A 315-nucleotide genomic window follows, 5' to 3' on the forward strand; every position below is an offset into this window, starting at 1 on the left:
AATCCGCTAACAATGAGGCAATTTAAATAGGAAGGGGAGGAAGAAAAAAAAAAAAAAAAGCCAAACCCGAGGGAGAGAGGAACTTGCCAAATCTCTTTTGTCAGCGCTCAGCCTGCGGGCCGGGAGGGCTTTTCCCGCTATGCCCCCAGCCCTCCGTTTTCCCTTCCCCAAACCCACCCTCGCATCCTTCCGCGAGTGAAACACCGGAGCGGCGCAAAAAAACCCCTTACCGTTCCCTCCGGCAGGCTGCCGAGCGGGGGCTGCTGCGACGGGCGCGGGGGCTCCGGCGGCTCGGTGGGAGCGCTCCCCTCCGCT

This window comes from Haliaeetus leucocephalus, unplaced genomic scaffold (genome assembly GCF_000737465.1).
Source record: "Haliaeetus leucocephalus isolate CR32 unplaced genomic scaffold, Haliaeetus_leucocephalus-4.0 Scaffold384, whole genome shotgun sequence".
Taxonomy (NCBI): domain Eukaryota; kingdom Metazoa; phylum Chordata; class Aves; order Accipitriformes; family Accipitridae; genus Haliaeetus; species Haliaeetus leucocephalus.